The following is an 18,687-nucleotide window of genomic DNA, read 5'->3' as shown; positions in this document are numbered from 1 at the left end:
GCAATCCATAACCCGGATTTGCCAGGAACCCTTCTTACTCCTCCTACTTGCATGTGACACTGGGCTTAGGATCTGCATAGGAAACACACACACAAGCACACACCTACCTTTGTTGCCTGCAGATGCCTCCTTGGCTGTCCCCAAACGGTATCAAACCAACACCCACGGGAAGCTGTAAGCATAGAGGACATGCCTGCACCCCATTGGACTTACCTGTGTGGGTTAAATCCGGGTTATTTGACAACCTATGGCGGTGATGGTTCTGCTCAGGCAGAGCAGTGCTGATGCTCCTCATAAAGCTGTCGCTGCTGTGAAGGTTCTAGGTGACATCACAAATCCCTATGGTTACATACACAACAAAGCTGGGTTGTTGTTGTTTACACTCTGCAAGGCCTGTGGAAGTGAGTGACATCATAGCACTGTAGTTCTGAGGGTTCTAGATGGATGCAACAATCTCCTGTTGCTTCTATGAAGGCCATAATAGACGACATCACCAAACAGCTCCATAGTCACATACACAGCAAAGGAGAGATGTTGTTTACACCTAGTGATGTCAGTGGTATTGAGTGACATCACAGCACAGTGCTAAGGCTCCTGGGCCTGGACACAGCAGCGGCTGCAATATCTCAACGGAGAATACGTTTATATATATGTGTGTGTGTGCGCGTGTGTATATATATATATATATATATATATATATATATATATATTTCTCCGCCGAAATCACTTTTAAACCCATTTCCACCTTTTTTTCCCTTCTCTTCCTCTTACTTTTTTTTCACGTTTTTTTACGTTTTTCTCCTTTTCGCCTCTTTTCTGGGCGTATTATTCTTCTTTTTCTTCTTTTTTTTCGTCTAATGCATACCCCATCAGTGTAGCAATGCTTATTCAATACCGCCAGCAGATGGAGACACTGGGGGATAATTTTCTAAGGATTTATACTGATTTTTCCTGTCTGAATTTGTCGCACAGAAAGTTGCAGGCCAAATATGTGTGACATTTCTGCGACTTTAGCTTCTAGAGCATTTTTACAACATTATACATAGGTGCTGAATACATAAAAAGCGACTGTTCAGCGACAGACAAGTCGCATCGGCTGAAAGTAGGCCAGAATGTCAGTCCATGTTGGAGCAGGTTTAGATACAGTCTAAAGTATAGATCTCAAAGTCTGTGCACAGAATTTAGCAAGGGCCTCGCACCTTCTGATGCATCAGGTAGGTGCACAATAGCATAGCCTAACCCTCTGTACTTTGGTCTATATTGATGCGGGACATAGACAGCCAGCTGATGACCAATCCATTAGTGCAATGGATGGCTGGAAGCATTTGTCTTTGCCTTTGCAATACCACAGAAGCAATGCATGGTCAATGTACAGCAATGACACACCTGTGTGAACAGCCAGGAGACCCCCCCCCATGTTATGTTACATAGTTACATAGTTAGTACGGTCGAAAAAAGACATATGTCCATCAAGTTCAACCAGGGAATTAAGGGGTAGGGGTGTGGCGCGATATTGGGGAAGGGATGAGATTTTATATTTCTTCATAAGCATTAATCTTATTTTGTCAATTAGGAACATTCAGCACCCACCCGCTATCAAGGCAGCTGCCTATCATGTCATGCCCTACCTGCACAGGTGTGCTGGCTACTCAAATGATCCAATTAAGGAGGCCATTTAGTCAGCAGCAGCAGAAGTCCTGTGCCTGGACGCTCCAACAGCGGCCAGACACAAGCAGAAGCAGCAGAAGCAGCAGCAGCAGCACCACCTTTTGTTTTTTGGCTGCAGCAGCAAGGCCCACAGGGCTGGCTAGCTGGCTAGCCAGCAAGCAGGTAGCAATGAAAGTAGGAATCTTTCTTTTTAACCCTGTAAGGGGGTGGTGCACTGTACCCGAAGATACTGCCATATCGGGTCAATGCATAGGGCGACGGAAGCAAGCTTCGAAATCGGCCCCCGTTCTCAAAAATCCATTTAATATATGGTCCCCAGATAGGGGACGTATCAGATATTAAACTGATAAGAACAGATACTACACTTGATCTTAGCCAAAAGGCCGAGAAGCGATAACCGTGAAAGGGGCGGGCCCAACAAGGTCCCCTTCATGGGCACTATCACTGCTTGCTGTCAGGGAGGCTGCCAGACAATTTTCCATGCACACTCTGGGCTGGGGGGCAGTCAACCACCAGTACACACAGCAGAACCTAAACCCATACCATTATTGCTAAGCAGCAAGACAGGGGCCCATTGCACTCCCACGGGGCCTTTTTAAATGCAATCCATAACCCGGATTTGCCAGGAACCCTTCTTACTCCTCCTACTTGCATGTGACACTGGGCTTAGGATCTGCATAGGAAACACACACACAAGCACACACCTACCTTTGTTGCCTGCAGATGCCTCCTTGGCTGTCCCCAAACGGTATCAAACCAACACCCACGGGAAGCTGTAAGCATAGAGGACATGCCTGCACCCCATTGGACTTACCTGTGTGGGTTAAATCCGGGTTATTTGACAACCTATGGCGGTGATGGTTCTGCTCAGGCAGAGCAGTGCTGATGCTCCTCATAAAGCTGTCGCTGCTGTGAAGGTTCTAGGTGACATCACAAATCCCTATGGTTACATACACAACAAAGCTGGGTTGTTGTTGTTTACACTCTGCAAGGCCTGTGGAAGTGAGTGACATCATAGCACTGTAGTTCTGAGGGTTCTAGATGGATGCAACAATCTCCTGTTGCTTCTATGAAGGCCATAATAGACGACATCACCAAACAGCTCCATAGTCACATACACAGCAAAGGAGAGATGTTGTTTACACCTAGTGATGTCAGTGGTATTGAGTGACATCACAGCACAGTGCTAAGGCTCCTGGGCCTGGACACAGCAGCGGCTGCAATATCTCAACGGAGAATACGTTTATATATATGTGTGTGTGTGCGCGTATATATATATATATATATATATATATATATATATATATATATATATTTCTCCGCCGAAATCACTTTTAAACCCATTTCCACCTTTTTTTCCCTTCTCTTCCTCTTACTTTTTTTTCACGTTTTTTTACGTTTTTCTCCTTTTCGCCTCTTTTCTGGGCGTATTATTCTTCTTTTTCTTCTTTTTTTTCGTCTAATGCATACCCCATCAGTGCAGCAATGCTTATTCAATACCGCCAGCAGATGGAGACACTGGGGGATAATTTTCTAAGGATTTATACTGATTTTTCCTGTCTGAATTTGTCGCACAGAAAGTTGCAGGCCAAATATGTGTGACATTTCTGCGACTTTAGCTTCTAGAGCATTTTTACAACATTATACATAGGTGCTGAATACATAAAAAGCGACTGTTCAGCGACAGACAAGTCGCATCGGCTGAAAGTAGGCCAGAATGTCAGTCCATGTTGGAGCAGGTTTAGATACAGTCTAAAGTATAGATCTCAAAGTCTGTGCACAGAATTTAGCAAGGGCCTCGCACCTTCTGATGCATCAGGTAGGTGCACAATAGCATAGCCTAACCCTCTGTACTTTGGTCTATATTGATGCGGGACATAGACAGCCAGCTGATGACCAATCCATTAGTGCAATGGATGGCTGGAAGCATTTGTCTTTGCCTTTGCAATACCACAGAAGCAATGCATGGTCAATGTACAGCAATGACACACCTGTGTGAACAGCCAGGAGACCCCCCCATGTTATGTTACATAGTTACATAGTTAGTACGGTCGAAAAAAGACATATGTCCATCAAGTTCAACCAGGGAATTAAGGGGTAGGGGTGTGGCGCGATATTGGGGAAGGGATGAGATTTTATATTTCTTCATAAGCATTAATCTTATTTTGTCAATTAGGAACATTCAGCACCCACCCGCTATCAAGGCAGCTGCCTATCATGTCATGCCCTACCTGCACAGGTGTGCTGGCTACTCAAATGATCCAATTAAGGAGGCCATTTAGTCAGCAGCAGCAGAAGTCCTGTGCCTGGACGCTCCAACAGCGGCCAGACACAAGCAGAAGCAGCAGAAGCAGCAGCAGCAGCACCACCTTTTGTTTTTTGGCTGCAGCAGCAAGGCCCACAGGGCTGGCTAGCTGGCTAGCCAGCAAGCAGGTAGCAATGAAAGTAGGAATCTTTCTTTTTAACCCTGTAAGGGGGTGGTGCACTGTACCCGAAGATACTGCCATATCGGGTCAATGCATAGGGCGACGGAAGCAAGCTTCGAAATCGGCCCCCGTTCTCAAAAATCCATTTAATATATGGTCCCCAGATAGGGGACGTATCAGATATTAAACTGATAAGAACAGATACTACACTTGATCTTAGCCAAAAGGCCGAGAAGCGATAACCGTGAAAGGGGCGGGCCCAACAAGGTCCCCTTCATGGGCACTATCACTGCTTGCTGTCAGGGAGGCTGCCAGACAATTTTCCATGCACACTCTGGGCTGGGGGGCAGTCAACCACCAGTACACACAGCAGAACCTAAACCCATACCATTATTGCTAAGCAGCAAGACAGGGGCCCATTGCACTCCCACGGGGCCTTTTTAAATGCAATCCATAACCCGGATTTGCCAGGAACCCTTCTTACTCCTCCTACTTGCATGTGACACTGGGCTTAGGATCTGCATAGGAAACACACACACAAGCACACACCTACCTTTGTTGCCTGCAGATGCCTCCTTGGCTGTCCCCAAACGGTATCAAACCAACACCCACGGGAAGCTGTAAGCATAGAGGACATGCCTGCACCCCATTGGACTTACCTGTGTGGGTTAAATCCGGGTTATTTGACAACCTATGGCGGTGATGGTTCTGCTCAGGCAGAGCAGTGCTGATGCTCCTCATAAAGCTGTCGCTGCTGTGAAGGTTCTAGGTGACATCACAAATCCCTATGGTTACATACACAACAAAGCTGGGTTGTTGTTGTTTACACTCTGCAAGGCCTGTGGAAGTGAGTGACATCATAGCACTGTAGTTCTGAGGGTTCTAGATGGATGCAACAATCTCCTGTTGCTTCTATGAAGGCCATAATAGACGACATCACCAAACAGCTCCATAGTCACATACACAGCAAAGGAGAGATGTTGTTTACACCTAGTGATGTCAGTGGTATTGAGTGACATCACAGCACAGTGCTAAGGCTCCTGGGCCTGGACACAGCAGCGGCTGCAATATCTCAACGGAGAATACGTTTATATATATGTGTGTGTGTGCGCGTATATATATATATATATATATATATATATATATATATATATATTTCTCCGCCGAAATCACTTTTAAACCCATTTCCACCTTTTTTTCCCTTCTCTTCCTCTTACTTTTTTTTCACGTTTTTTTACGTTTTTCTCCTTTTCGCCTCTTTTCTGGGCGTATTATTCTTCTTTTTCTTCTTTTTTTTCGTCTAATGCATACCCCATCAGTGCAGCAATGCTTATTCAATACCGCCAGCAGATGGAGACACTGGGGGATAATTTTCTAAGGATTTATACTGATTTTTCCTGTCTGAATTTGTCGCACAGAAAGTTGCAGGCCAAATATGTGTGACATTCTGCGACTTTAGCTTCTAGAGCATTTTTACAACATTATACATAGGTGCTGAATACATAAAAAGCGACTGTTCAGCGACAGACAAGTCGCATCGGCTGAAAGTAGGCCAGAATGTCAGTCCATGTTGGAGCAGGTTTAGATACAGTCTAAAGTATAGATCTCAAAGTCTGTGCACAGAATTTAGCAAGGGCCTCGCACCTTCTGATGCATCAGGTAGGTGCACAATAGCATAGCCTAACCCTCTGTACTTTGGTCTATATTGATGCGGGACATAGACAGCCAGCTGATGACCAATCCATTAGTGCAATGGATGGCTGGAAGCATTTGTCTTTGCCTTTGCAATACCACAGAAGCAATGCATGGTCAATGTACAGCAATGACACACCTGTGTGAACAGCCAGGAGACCCCCCCCCCCCCCCATGTTATGTTACATAGTTACATAGTTAGTACGGTCGAAAAAAGACATATGTCCATCAAGTTCAACCAGGGAATTAAGGGGTAGGGGTGTGGCGCGATATTGGGGAAGGGATGAGATTTTATATTTCTTCATAAGCATTAATCTTATTTTGTCAATTAGGAACATTCAGCACCCACCCGCTATCAAGGCAGCTGCCTATCATGTCATGCCCTACCTGCACAGGTGTGCTGGCTACTCAAATGATCCAATTAAGGAGGCCATTTAGTCAGCAGCAGCAGAAGTCCTGTGCCTGGACGCTCCAACAGCGGCCAGACACAAGCAGAAGCAGCAGAAGCAGCAGCAGCAGCACCACCTTTTGTTTTTTGGCTGCAGCAGCAAGGCCCACAGGGCTGGCTAGCTGGCTAGCCAGCAAGCAGGTAGCAATGAAAGTAGGAATCTTTCTTTTTAACCCTGTAAGGGGGTGGTGCACTGTACCCGAAGATACTGCCATATCGGGTCAATGCATAGGGCGACGGAAGCAAGCTTCGAAATCGGCCCCCGTTCTCAAAAATCCATTTAATATATGGTCCCCAGATAGGGGACGTATCAGATATTAAACTGATAAGAACAGATACTACACTTGATCTTAGCCAAAAGGCCGAGAAGCGATAACCGTGAAAGGGGCGGGCCCAACAAGGTCCCCTTCATGGGCACTATCACTGCTTGCTGTCAGGGAGGCTGCCAGACAATTTTCCATGCACACTCTGGGCTGGGGGGCAGTCAACCACCAGTACACACAGCAGAACCTAAACCCATACCATTATTGCTAAGCAGCAAGACAGGGGCCCATTGCACTCCCACGGGGCCTTTTTAAATGCAATCCATAACCCGGATTTGCCAGGAACCCTTCTTACTCCTCCTACTTGCATGTGACACTGGGCTTAGGATCTGCATAGGAAACACACACACAAGCACACACCTACCTTTGTTGCCTGCAGATGCCTCCTTGGCTGTCCCCAAACGGTATCAAACCAACACCCACGGGAAGCTGTAAGCATAGAGGACATGCCTGCACCCCATTGGACTTACCTGTGTGGGTTAAATCCGGGTTATTTGACAACCTATGGCGGTGATGGTTCTGCTCAGGCAGAGCAGTGCTGATGCTCCTCATAAAGCTGTCGCTGCTGTGAAGGTTCTAGGTGACATCACAAATCCCTATGGTTACATACACAACAAAGCTGGGTTGTTGTTGTTTACACTCTGCAAGGCCTGTGGAAGTGAGTGACATCATAGCACTGTAGTTCTGAGGGTTCTAGATGGATGCAACAATCTCCTGTTGCTTCTATGAAGGCCATAATAGACGACATCACCAAACAGCTCCATAGTCACATACACAGCAAAGGAGAGATGTTGTTTACACCTAGTGATGTCAGTGGTATTGAGTGACATCACAGCACAGTGCTAAGGCTCCTGGGCCTGGACACAGCAGCGGCTGCAATATCTCAACGGAGAATACGTTTATATATATGTGTGTGTGTGTGCGCGTATATATATATATATATATATATATATATATATATATATATATATATTTCTCCGCCGAAATCACTTTTAAACCCATTTCCACCTTTTTTTTCCCTTCTCTTCCTCTTACTTTTTTTTCACGTTTTTTTACGTTTTTCTCCTTTTCGCCTCTTTTCTGGGCGTATTATTCTTCTTTTTCTTCTTTTTTTTCGTCTAATGCATACCCCATCAGTGCAGCAATGCTTATTCAATACCGCCAGCAGATGGAGACACTGGGGGATAATTTTCTAAGGATTTATACTGATTTTTCCTGTCTGAATTTGTCGCACAGAAAGTTGCAGGCCAAATATGTGTGACATTTCTGCGACTTTAGCTTCTAGAGCATTTTTACAACATTATACATAGGTGCTGAATACATAAAAAGCGACTGTTCAGCGACAGACAAGTCGCATCGGCTGAAAGTAGGCCAGAATGTCAGTCCATGTTGGAGCAGGTTTAGATACAGTCTAAAGTATAGATCTCAAAGTCTGTGCACAGAATTTAGCAAGGGCCTCGCACCTTCTGATGCATCAGGTAGGTGCACAATAGCATAGCCTAACCCTCTGTACTTTGGTCTATATTGATGCGGGACATAGACAGCCAGCTGATGACCAATCCATTAGTGCAATGGATGGCTGGAAGCATTTGTCTTTGCCTTTGCAATACCACAGAAGCAATGCATGGTCAATGTACAGCAATGACACACCTGTGTGAACAGCCAGGAGACCCCCCCCCCCCCCCCATGTTATGTTACATAGTTACATAGTTAGTACGGTCGAAAAAAGACATATGTCCATCAAGTTCAACCAGGGAATTAAGGGGTAGGGGTGTGGCGCGATATTGGGGAAGGGATGAGATTTTATATTTCTTCATAAGCATTAATCTTATTTTGTCAATTAGGAACATTCAGCACCCACCCGCTATCAAGGCAGCTGCCTATCATGTCATGCCCTACCTGCACAGGTGTGCTGGCTACTCAAATGATCCAATTAAGGAGGCCATTTAGTCAGCAGCAGCAGAAGTCCTGTGCCTGGACGCTCCAACAGCGGCCAGACACAAGCAGAAGCAGCAGAAGCAGCAGCAGCAGCACCACCTTTTGTTTTTTGGCTGCAGCAGCAAGGCCCACAGGGCTGGCTAGCTGGCTAGCCAGCAAGCAGGTAGCAATGAAAGTAGGAATCTTTCTTTTTAACCCTGTAAGGGGGTGGTGCACTGTACCCGAAGATACTGCCATATCGGGTCAATGCATAGGGCGACGGAAGCAAGCTTCGAAATCGGCCCCCGTTCTCAAAAATCCATTTAATATATGGTCCCCAGATAGGGGACGTATCAGATATTAAACTGATAAGAACAGATACTACACTTGATCTTAGCCAAAAGGCCGAGAAGCGATAACCGTGAAAGGGGCGGGCCCAACAAGGTCCCCTTCATGGGCACTATCACTGCTTGCTGTCAGGGAGGCTGCCAGACAATTTTCCATGCACACTCTGGGCTGGGGGGCAGTCAACCACCAGTACACACAGCAGAACCTAAACCCATACCATTATTGCTAAGCAGCAAGACAGGGGCCCATTGCACTCCCACGGGGCCTTTTTAAATGCAATCCATAACCCGGATTTGCCAGGAACCCTTCTTACTCCTCCTACTTGCATGTGACACTGGGCTTAGGATCTGCATAGGAAACACACACACAAGCACACACCTACCTTTGTTGCCTGCAGATGCCTCCTTGGCTGTCCCCAAACGGTATCAAACCAACACCCACGGGAAGCTGTAAGCATAGAGGACATGCCTGCACCCCATTGGACTTACCTGTGTGGGTTAAATCCGGGTTATTTGACAACCTATGGCGGTGATGGTTCTGCTCAGGCAGAGCAGTGCTGATGCTCCTCATAAAGCTGTCGCTGCTGTGAAGGTTCTAGGTGACATCACAAATCCCTATGGTTACATACACAACAAAGCTGGGTTGTTGTTGTTTACACTCTGCAAGGCCTGTGGAAGTGAGTGACATCATAGCACTGTAGTTCTGAGGGTTCTAGATGGATGCAACAATCTCCTGTTGCTTCTATGAAGGCCATAATAGACGACATCACCAAACAGCTCCATAGTCACATACACAGCAAAGGAGAGATGTTGTTTACACCTAGTGATGTCAGTGGTATTGAGTGACATCACAGCACAGTGCTAAGGCTCCTGGGCCTGGACACAGCAGCGGCTGCAATATCTCAACGGAGAATACGTTTATATATATGTGTGTGTGTGCGCGTATATATATATATATATATATATATATATATATATATATATATATATTTCTCCGCCGAAATCACTTTTAAACCCATTTCCACCTTTTTTTCCCTTCTCTTCCTCTTACTTTTTTTTCACGTTTTTTTACGTTTTTCTCCTTTTCGCCTCTTTTCTGGGCGTATTATTCTTCTTTTTCTTCTTTTTTTTCGTCTAATGCATACCCCATCAGTGCAGCAATGCTTATTCAATACCGCCAGCAGATGGAGACACTGGGGGATAATTTTCTAAGGATTTATACTGATTTTTCCTGTCTGAATTTGTCGCACACAGAAAGTTGCAGGCCAAATATGTGTGACATTTCTGCGACTTTAGCTTCTAGAGCATTTTTACAACATTATACATAGGTGCTGAATACATAAAAAGCGACTGTTCAGCGACAGACAAGTCGCATCGGCTGAAAGTAGGCCAGAATGTCAGTCCATGTTGGAGCAGGTTTAGATACAGTCTAAAGTATAGATCTCAAAGTCTGTGCACAGAATTTAGCAAGGGCCTCGCACCTTCTGATGCATCAGGTAGGTGCACAATAGCATAGCCTAACCCTCTGTACTTTGGTCTATATTGATGCGGGACATAGACAGCCAGCTGATGACCAATCCATTAGTGCAATGGATGGCTGGAAGCATTTGTCTTTGCCTTTGCAATACCACAGAAGCAATGCATGGTCAATGTACAGCAATGACACACCTGTGTGAACAGCCAGGAGACCCCCCCCCCCCCCCATGTTATGTTACATAGTTACATAGTTAGTACGGTCGAAAAAAGACATATGTCCATCAAGTTCAACCAGGGAATTAAGGGGTAGGGGTGTGGCGCGATATTGGGGAAGGGATGAGATTTTATATTTCTTCATAAGCATTAATCTTATTTTGTCAATTAGGAACATTCAGCACCCACCCGCTATCAAGGCAGCTGCCTATCATGTCATGCCCTACCTGCACAGGTGTGCTGGCTACTCAAATGATCCAATTAAGGAGGCCATTTAGTCAGCAGCAGCAGAAGTCCTGTGCCTGGACGCTCCAACAGCGGCCAGACACAAGCAGAAGCAGCAGAAGCAGCAGCAGCAGCACCACCTTTTGTTTTTTGGCTGCAGCAGCAAGGCCCACAGGGCTGGCTAGCTGGCTAGCCAGCAAGCAGGTAGCAATGAAAGTAGGAATCTTTCTTTTTAAACCCTGTAAGGGGGTGGTGCACTGTACCCGAAGATACTGCCATATCGGGTCAATGCATAGGGCGACGGAAGCAAGCTTCGAAATCGGCCCCCGTTCTCAAAAATCCATTTAATATATGGTCCCCAGATAGGGGACGTATCAGATATTAAACTGATAAGAACAGATACTACACTTGATCTTAGCCAAAAGGCCGAGAAGCGATAACCGTGAAAGGGGCGGGCCCAACAAGGTCCCCTTCATGGGCACTATCACTGCTTGCTGTCAGGGAGGCTGCCAGACAATTTTCCATGCACACTCTGGGCTGGGGGGCAGTCAACCACCAGTACACACAGCAGAACCTAAACCCATACCATTATTGCTAAGCAGCAAGACAGGGGCCCATTGCACTCCCACGGGGCCTTTTTAAATGCAATCCATAACCCGGATTTGCCAGGAACCCTTCTTACTCCTCCTACTTGCATGTGACACTGGGCTTAGGATCTGCATAGGAAACACACACACAAGCACACACCTACCTTTGTTGCCTGCAGATGCCTCCTTGGCTGTCCCCAAACGGTATCAAACCAACACCCACGGGAAGCTGTAAGCATAGAGGACATGCCTGCACCCCATTGGACTTACCTGTGTGGGTTAAATCCGGGTTATTTGACAACCTATGGCGGTGATGGTTCTGCTCAGGCAGAGCACGTGCTGATGCTCCTCATAAAGCTGTCGCTGCTGTGAAGGTTCTAGGTGACATCACAAATCCCTATGGTTACATACACAACAAAGCTGGGTTGTTGTTGTTTACACTCTGCAAGGCCTGTGGAAGTGAGTGACATCATAGCACTGTAGTTCTGAGGGTTCTAGATGGATGCAACAATCTCCTGTTGCTTCTATGAAGGCCATAATAGACGACATCACCAAACAGCTCCATAGTCACATACACAGCAAAGGAGAGATGTTGTTTACACCTAGTGATGTCAGTGGTATTGAGTGACATCACAGCACAGTGCTAAGGCTCCTGGGCCTGGACACAGCAGCGGCTGCAATATCTCAACGGAGAATACGTTTATATATATGTGTGTGTGTGCGCGTATATATATATATATATATATATATATATATATATATATATATATATATATTCTCCGCCGAAATCACTTTTAAAACCCATTTCCACCTTTTTTTCCCTTCTCTTCCTCTTACTTTTTTTTCACGTTTTTTTACGTTTTTCTCCTTTTCGCCTCTTTTCTGGGCGTATTATTCTTCTTTTTCTTCTTTTTTTTCGTCTAATGCATACCCCATCAGTGCAGCAATGCTTATTCAATACCGCCAGCAGATGGAGACACTGGGGGATAATTTTCTAAGGATTTATACTGATTTTTCCTGTCTGAATTTGTCGCACAGAAAGTTGCAGGCCAAATATGTGTGACATTTCTGCGACTTTAGCTTCTAGAGCATTTTTACAACATTATACATAGGTGCTGAATACATAAAAAGCGACTGTTCAGCGACAGACAAGTCGCATCGGCTGAAAGTAGGCCAGAATGTCAGTCCATGTTGGAGCAGGTTTAGATACAGTCTAAAGTATAGATCTCAAAGTCTGTGCACAGAATTTAGCAAGGGGCCTCGCACCTTCTGATGCATCAGGTAGGTGCACAATAGCATAGCCTAACCCTCTGTACTTTGGTCTATATTGATGCGGGACATAGACAGCCAGCTGATGACCAATCCATTAGTGCAATGGATGGCTGGAAGCATTTGTCTTTGCCTTTGCAATACCACAGAAGCAATGCATGGTCAATGTACAGCAATGACACACCTGTGTGAACAGCCAGGAGACCCCCCCCCCCCCCCCATGTTATGTTACATAGTTACATAGTTAGTACGGTCGAAAAAAGACATATGTCCATCAAGTTCAACCAGGGAATTAAGGGGTAGGGGTGTGGCGCGATATTGGGGAAGGGATGAGATTTTATATTTCTTCATAAGCATTAATCTTATTTTGTCAATTAGGAACATTCAGCACCCACCCGCTATCAAGGCAGCTGCCTATCATGTCATGCCCTACCTGCACAGGTGTGCTGGCTACTCAAATGATCCAATTAAGGAGGCCATTTAGTCAGCAGCAGCAGAAGTCCTGTGCCTGGACGCTCCAACAGCGGCCAGACACAAGCAGAAGCAGCAGAAGCAGCAGCAGCAGCACCACCTTTTGTTTTTTGGCTGCAGCAGCAAGGCCCACAGGGCTGGCTAGCTGGCTAGCCAGCAAGCAGGTAGCAATGAAAGTAGGAATCTTTCTTTTTAACCCTGTAAGGGGGTGGTGCACTGTACCCGAAGATACTGCCATATCGGGTCAATGCATAGGGCGACGGAAGCAAGCTTCGAAATCGGCCCCCGTTCTCAAAAAATCCATTTAATATATGGTCCCCAGATAGGGGACGTATCAGATATTAAACTGATAAGATACAGGATACTACACTTGATCTTAGCCAAAAGGCCGAGAAGCGATAACCGTGAAAGGGGCGGGCCCAACAAGGTCCCCTTCATGGGCACTATCACTGCTTGCTGTCAGGGAGGCTGCCAGACAATTTTCCATGCACACTCTGGGCTGGGGGGGCAGTCAACCACCAGTACACACAGCAGAACCTAAACCCATACCATTATTGCTAAGCAGCAAGACAGGGGGCCCATTGCACTCCCACGGGCCTTTTTAAATGCAATCCATAACCCGGATTTGCCAGGAACCCTTCTTACTCCTCCTACTTGCATGTGACACTGGGCTTAGGATCTGCATAGGAAACACACACACAAGCACACACCTACCTTTGTTGTGCCTGCAGATGCCTCCTTGGCTGTCCCCAAACGGTATCAAACCAACACCCACGGGAAGCTGTAAGCATAGAGGACATGCCTGCACCCCATTGGACTTACCTGTGTGGGTTAAATTCCGGGTTATTTGACAACCTATGGCGGTGATGGTTCTGCTCAGGCAGAGAGCAGTTGCTGATGCTCCTCATAAAGCTGTCGCTGCTGTGAAGGTTCTAGGTGACATCACAAATCCCTATGGTTACATACACAACAAAGCTGGGTTGTTGTTGTTTACACTCTGCAAGGCCTGTGGAAGTGAGTGACATCAATAGCACTGTAGTTCTGAGGGTTCTAGATGGATGCAACAATCTCCTGTTGCTTCTATGAAGGCCATAATAGACGACATCACCAAACAGCTCCATAGTCACATACACAGCAAAGGAGAGATGTTGTTTACACCTAGTGATGTCAGTGGTATTGAGTGACATCACAGCACAGTGCTAAGGCTCCTGGGCCTGGACACAGCAGCGGCTGCAATATCTCAACGGAGAATACGTTATATATATATGTGTGTGTGTGCGCGTATATATATATATTATATATATATATATATATATATATTATAATATATTTCTCCCGCCGAAATCACTTTTAAACCCATTTCCACCTTTTTTTCCCTTCTCTTCCTCTTACTTTTTTTTCACGTTTTTTTACGTTTTTCTCCTTTTCGCCTCTTTTCTGGGCGTATTATTCTTCTTTTTCTTCTTTTTTTTCGTCTAATGCATACCCCATCAGTGCAGCAATGCTTATTCAATACCGCCAGCAGATGGAGACACTGGGGGATAATTTTCTAAGGGATTTATACTGATTTTTCCTGTCTGAATTTGTCGCACAGAAAGTTGCAGGCCAAATATGTGTGACATTTCTGCGACTTTAGCTTCTAGAGCATTTTACACAACATTATACATAGGTGCTGAATACATAAAAAGCGACTGTTCAGCGACAGACAAGTCGCATCGGCTGAAAGTAGGCCAGAATGTCAGTCCATGTTGGAGCAGGTTTAGATACAGTCTAAAGTATAGAGATCTCAAAGTCTGTGCACAGAATTTAGCAAGGGCCTCGCACCTTCTGATGCATCAGGTAGGTGCACAATAGCATAGCCTAACCCTCTTGTACTTTGGTCTATATTGATGCGGGACATAGACAGCCAGCTGATGACCAATCCATTAGTGCAATGGATGGCTGGAAGCATTTGTCTTTGCCTTTGCAATACCACAGAAGCAATGCATGGTCAATGTACAGCAATGACACCACCTGTGTGAACAGCCAGGAGACCCCCCCCCATGTTATGTTACATAGTTACATAGTTAGTACGGTCGAAAAAAGACATATGTCCATCAAGTTCAACCAGGGGAATTAAGGGGTAGGGGTGTGGCGCGATATTGGGGAAGGGATGAGATTTTATATTTCTTCATAAGCATTAATCTTATTTTGTCAATTAGGAACATTCAGCACCCACCCCGCTATCAAGGCAGCTGCCTATCATGTCATGCCCTACCTGCACAGGTGTGCTTGGCTACTCAAATGATCCAATTAAGGAGGCCATTTAGTCAGCAGCAGCAGAAGTCCTGTGCCTGGACGCTCCAACAGCGGCCAGACACAAGCAGAAGCAGCAGAAGCAGCAGCAGCAGCACCACCTTTTGTTTTTTGGCTGCAGCAGCAAGGCCCACAGGGCTGGCTAGCTGGCTAGCCAGCAAGCAGGTAGCAATGAAAGTAGGAATCTTTCTTTTTAACCCTGTAAGGGGGTGTGCGCACTGTACCTCGAAGATACTGCCATATCGGGTCAATGCATAGGGCGACGGAAGCAAGCTTCGAAATCGGCCCCCGTTCTCAAAAATCCATTTAATATATGGTCCCCCAGATAGGGGACGTATCAGATATTAAACTGATAAGAACAGATACTACACTTGATCTTAGCCAAAAGGCCGAGAAGCGATAACCGTGAAAGGGGCGGGCCCAACAAGGTCCCCTTCATGGGCACTATCACTGCTTGCTGTCAGGGAGGCTGCCAGACAATTTTCCATGCACACTCTGGGCTGGGGGGCAGTCAACCACCAGTACACACAGCAGAACCTAAACCCATACCATTATTGCTAAGCAGCAAGACAGGGGCCCATTGCACTCCCATGGGGCCTTTTTAAATGCAATCCATAACCCGGATTTGCCAGGAACCCTTCTTACTCCTCCTACTTGCATGTGACACTGGGCTTAGGATCTGCATAGGAAACACACACACAAGCACACACCTACCTTTGTTGCCTGCAGATGCCTCCTTGGCTGTCCCCAAACGGTATCAAACCAACACCCACGGGAAGCTGTAAGCATAGAGGACATGCCTGCACCCCATTGGACTTACCTGTGTGGGTTAAATCCGGGTTATTTGACAACCTATGGCGGTGATGGTTCTGCTCAGGCAGAGCAGTGCTGATGCTCCTCATAAAGCTGTCGCTGCTGTGAAGGTTCTAGGTGACATCACAAATCCCTATGGTTACATACACAACAAAGCTGGGTTGTTGTTGTTTACACTCTGCAAGGCCTGTGGAAGTGAGTGACATCATAGCACTGTAGTTCTGAGGGTTCTAGATGGATGCAACAATCTCCTGTTGCTTCTATGAAGGCCATAATAGACGACATCACCAAACAGCTCCATAGTCACAATACACAGCAAAGGAGAGATGTTGTTTACACCTAGTGATGTCAGTGGTATTGAGTGACATCACAGCACAGTGCTAAGGCTCCTGGGCCTGGACACAGCAGCGGCTGCAATATCTCAACGGAGAATACGTTTATATATATGTGTGTGTGTGCGCGTATATATATATATATATATATATATATATATATATATATATATTTCTCCGCCGAAATCACTTTTAAACCCATTTCCACCTTTTTTTCCCTTCTCTTCCTCTTACTTTTTTTTCACGTTTTTTTTACGTTTTTCTCCTTTTCGCCTCTTTTCTGGGCGTATTATTCTTCTTTTTCTTCTTTTTTTTCGTCTAATGCATACCCCATCAGTGCAGCAATGCTTATTCAATACCGCCAGCAGATGGAGACACTGAGGGGATAATTTTCTAAGGATTTATACTGATTTTTCCTGTCTGAATTTGTCGCACAGAAAGTTGCAGGCCAAATATGTGTGACATTTCTGCGACTTTAGCTTCTAGAGCATTTTTACAACATTATACATAGGTGCTGAATACATAAAAAGCGACTGTTTCAGCGACAGACAAGTCGCATCGGGCTGAAAAGTAGGCCAGAATGTCAGTCCATGTTGGAGCAGGTTTAGATACAGTCTAAAGTATAGATCTCAAAAGTCTGTGCACAGAATTTAGCAAGGGCCTCGCACCTTCTGATGCATACAGGTAGGTGCACAATAGCATAGCCTAACCCCTCTGTACTTTGGTCTATATTGATGCGGGACATAGACAGCCAGCTGATGACCAATCCATTAGTGCAATGGATGGCTGGAAGCATTTGTCTTTGCCTTTGCAATACCACAGAAGCAATGCATGGTCAATGTACAGCAATGACACACCTGTGTGAACAGCCAGGAGACCCCCCCCCCCCCATGTTATGTTACATAGTTACATAGTTAGTACGGTCGAAAAAAGACATATGTCCATCAAGTTCAACCAGGGAATTAAGGGGTAGGGGTGTGGCGCGATATTGGGGAAGGGATGAGATTTTATATTTCTTCATAAGCATTAATTCTATTTTGTCAATTAGGAACATTCAGCACCCACCACCGCTATCAAGGCAGCTGCCTATCATGTCATGCCCTACCTGCACAGGTTGTGCTGGCTACTCAAATGATCCAATTAAGGAGGCCATTTAGTCAGCAGCAGCAGAAGTCCTGTGCCTGGACGCTCCAACAGCGGCCAGACACAAGCAGAAGCAGCAGAAGCAGCAGCAGCAGCAGCAGCAGCACCACCTTTTGTTTTTTGGCTGCAGCAGCAAGGCCCACAGGGCTGGCTAGCTGGCTAGCCAGCAAGCAGGTAGCAATGAAAGTAGGAATCTTTCTTTTTTAACCCTGTAAGGGGGTGGTGCACTGTACCCGAAGATACTGCCATATCGGGTCAAATGCATAGGGCGACGGAAGCAAGCTTCGAAATCGGCCCCCGTTCTCAAAAATCCATTTAATATATGGTCCCCAGATAGGGGACGTATCAGATATTAAACTGATAAGAACAGATTTTTTGATTGAAAGAGCTTTATTTTCCGTTCAGTCATTACAAGTCGTACAATAAATTACAGTCACACAAAGCAATGATAGTACAATACACAGCAAAGGTTCCCTAAGCTATACATCGCACACCATGCTACTCTAACATTCAGCTCAATCCGTGCAATAGAAAAGCACAAGAGATCAAACAAAAACCAAATAATACAATCTGGTGATCGGGGTAGGGGTGTGGGCGACTATGTGGGGGGTAGGGGAGGGGGCGGATCACAGAGGCCAAACTGTTGGGCTGTATCTTCAGGGAGACATGGGAGAAGGAGAGGGGTCTTCACTCCTCTTCTTCCTCATCAACGGCCGAGCTGTCCCAAGATGGAATAGTCTCTAAGCAGGTTCTTGATGAAACCTGCGGCAGTCCCGGACGGACATGTTTTCCCTGTTGATCACGAGGCGGTTCCTGGAGAGCCACACTGCGTCCTTAAAACAGTTCATAAGGCGCCAGGCCTCCTGGATGGCCTCCACGTCGTGGGTCCCAGGGAACAGGCCGTAAAGCACCGAATGGTACGATAGGCCAGCTCCTGGGCACCTGAGTCTCTGAGTTCCTGTTCTAGGGCGTCCAACAGACCCTGTGCAAAGGGGCACTTGCCAAAACACGTGGAAAGATGTTTCCTCCACGTAGGGGCAAC

At 46.0% G+C, this 18,687-nt stretch overlaps 7 non-coding genes and 1 pseudogene across 7 annotated transcripts; all 8 read right to left on the bottom strand.

Moving 5' to 3' along the window:
* Positions 1-1,872: 1,872 nt before the first annotated feature.
* Positions 1,873-2,063, bottom strand: LOC130310778 (U2 spliceosomal RNA). The gene has a single exon (XR_008859260.1). It is a non-coding gene; the product is annotated as a U2 spliceosomal RNA (small nuclear RNA).
* Positions 2,064-4,143: 2,080 nt separating this feature from the next.
* On the bottom strand, positions 4,144-4,334 carry LOC130310810 (U2 spliceosomal RNA). The gene has a single exon (XR_008859286.1). It is a non-coding gene; the product is annotated as a U2 spliceosomal RNA (small nuclear RNA).
* A 2,083-nt stretch (positions 4,335-6,417) lies between these two features.
* LOC130310809 (U2 spliceosomal RNA) lies at positions 6,418-6,608 on the bottom strand. The gene has a single exon (XR_008859285.1). It is a non-coding gene; the product is annotated as a U2 spliceosomal RNA (small nuclear RNA).
* Positions 6,609-8,700: 2,092 nt separating this feature from the next.
* Positions 8,701-8,891, bottom strand: LOC130310801 (U2 spliceosomal RNA). Its single transcript, XR_008859281.1, has one exon. It is a non-coding gene; the product is annotated as a U2 spliceosomal RNA (small nuclear RNA).
* Positions 8,892-10,982: 2,091 nt separating this feature from the next.
* On the bottom strand, positions 10,983-11,173 carry LOC130310789 (U2 spliceosomal RNA). The gene has a single exon (XR_008859270.1). It is a non-coding gene; the product is annotated as a U2 spliceosomal RNA (small nuclear RNA).
* A 2,095-nt stretch (positions 11,174-13,268) lies between these two features.
* LOC130310802 (U2 spliceosomal RNA) lies at positions 13,269-13,462 on the bottom strand. Its single transcript, XR_008859282.1, has one exon. It is a non-coding gene; the product is annotated as a U2 spliceosomal RNA (small nuclear RNA).
* Positions 13,463-15,565: 2,103 nt separating this feature from the next.
* On the bottom strand, positions 15,566-15,758 carry LOC130310800 (U2 spliceosomal RNA). The gene has a single exon (XR_008859280.1). It is a non-coding gene; the product is annotated as a U2 spliceosomal RNA (small nuclear RNA).
* A 2,104-nt stretch (positions 15,759-17,862) lies between these two features.
* On the bottom strand, positions 17,863-18,037 carry LOC130310804 (U2 spliceosomal RNA; annotated as a pseudogene).
* Positions 18,038-18,687: the final 650 nt, after the last annotated feature.

Source organism: Hyla sarda, unplaced genomic scaffold (assembly GCF_029499605.1).
Source record: "Hyla sarda isolate aHylSar1 unplaced genomic scaffold, aHylSar1.hap1 scaffold_1598, whole genome shotgun sequence".
Taxonomy (NCBI): Eukaryota; Metazoa; Chordata; class Amphibia; order Anura; family Hylidae; genus Hyla; species Hyla sarda.
The sequence above is the reverse complement of the archived record's forward strand: the minus strand, read 5'-3'. Positions and strand labels throughout refer to the sequence as shown.